A 2,024-nucleotide genomic window follows, 5' to 3' on the forward strand; every position below is an offset into this window, starting at 1 on the left:
AAAAAAATCTGAACAATCTAAATGTTCAACAAGAGAATGAATACATACAACAGAATACTATACAACAGCGGAAAAAATGAAATTGAGTTGCATATATCAACCCAGACAAATTTCAAAACCACAGTGCTGAGATAAAATATAAATTGTAGAAGGATATATGAAATATGAGACATTTATGTAGATTTTTTTTTTAATTTAAGTAATCTCTACACCCAATGTGGGGCTTGAACTCATATGGCCCCAAGCTAAAGAGTCAGGTGCTCTACTGATTTAGCCAGCCAAGCACCCCTATATAGACTTTTTAAATCTAGAAAACAATGCATGAAGTTATTTATAGATTGTATAAATATATAAACAATATTTTTAAAACAGGGAATTAAATAGAAAATGCAGAATGGTGATTAGTTCTGGGGAAGAAAACAAAGGAACAGAATGAGAGAGAGATACACGGGACTTCAACTGTTTGTCTAATATTTTAGCTGGGTGGTAGGTACACAGGTGTGTGTTATATTATTCTCTATACTTATTTGTATGCCTGAAATATTTCATACTTTTTTTAAGAAAGACTATAAGAATCCATAACAAAATTAATGATGGTTAAATCTAGATCAGTGGTTCTCAGACTTTGGCCAGCGTCAGAGCCAGTGGGAGGGCTTGTCAGAACACTGATTGCTGGGCCCTATGCCCAGAGTTGCGTTTCAGTAAGTCTGGTAGGGACCAGGAATTTGAATTTCTAACAAGTTTCCAAGTAATGATGATGATGGTGATGATGATGATGATGATGATGAAGGAGGAGGAGGGGGGAGAGGGGGAGGGGGAGAAGAATCATCTGCAGCTGCTGCTAGTCCATATTTTGAGAACTACTGACAGAGAAAAGGAGATTATCAGTGAATTTTGTTGTCTTCATTATGCTTTTCTATATTTTCCACATAGTCAATGAATATGAATTACTTTACAGAGAGGTTTTTGTTGTTTTAAATTCACCTTAATCTCTACTTCAAACTTTTATTTCCCTCATCAGCATCCATTCTATGGTGTTTTATGCAGATCTTTTTGCTTATATGCGTTCATGCAAAATATGTATTGTTGTTTTAGGTGCATGTATTTCCTCAAAATTTTTATTTTTCACTTTTTCAAAATTCAGAACATTTGAAAGAATAGTACAATGAAAGCCCGTATACTCTTAATATTTTGCCAGACTTGCTCTACTTCTCTTTATATGTGTATATATACCTTTTTTTTTTGATGAACCATTTGAAAGTTTCAGGCAATGTAACACTTCACCCCTAAATACTTCAGCATACATCTACAAGAATAAGGACATTCTACACAACTATAATGCCATTATCATACTCAAGAAAATTTAACAATAATTCAATAATACCATTAAAGATACCCTATATTCTAATTTTCAAATTGTGCCCAAAACGTTTTTAGATCTGATCGTTTCTTGATCTCAGGATCTAATCAAGTTTTATGCATTACGTTTGGTTGTTGTACTGCTTTAACTTAATCTGGAATGCTACTCCTATATTTTGTGTGTGTTTTCTGTTACATTGATGTTTTTTGAAAAGCCCAGGCAGTTTCCTTTAGAATGTCCCACACCTAGATTAATCTGCTCTTTCCACATGATTAGATTCAGGTTAAATGTTTTCACCAATAATAATTTACTTCATATTGTATAACTTCAGGAGGCACATACCATCAGGTTGTCCCACTATGGAAGATGCTTTATGTGTGCATTTTTATTTTATATAAATGGTATCTCATTTCTTACTTTTTTCATCCAGGCTTGTGTTTTTAAAGTCTATCCATATAGCTGTGTATACATCCAATCCATTGTTTTTACCTGCTCATGCTAAGCACAGCCTGCCTTCACATTTTCCCTGAATATTCCCCCAATGATAGACAGCAAGATTGCTTCCAGCTTGCTGATACCACAAATAAAACTTTGATGAACATTTCTGTGCATGTCCCCTTATTGGCATGTATGAGAATTTCTTTTGGAACATACACTTAGGACC

Source organism: Ursus maritimus (assembly GCF_017311325.1).
Source record: "Ursus maritimus isolate PB19 chromosome X unlocalized genomic scaffold, ASM1731132v1 scaffold_X1, whole genome shotgun sequence".
NCBI classification, from domain to species: Eukaryota; Metazoa; Chordata; class Mammalia; order Carnivora; family Ursidae; genus Ursus; species Ursus maritimus.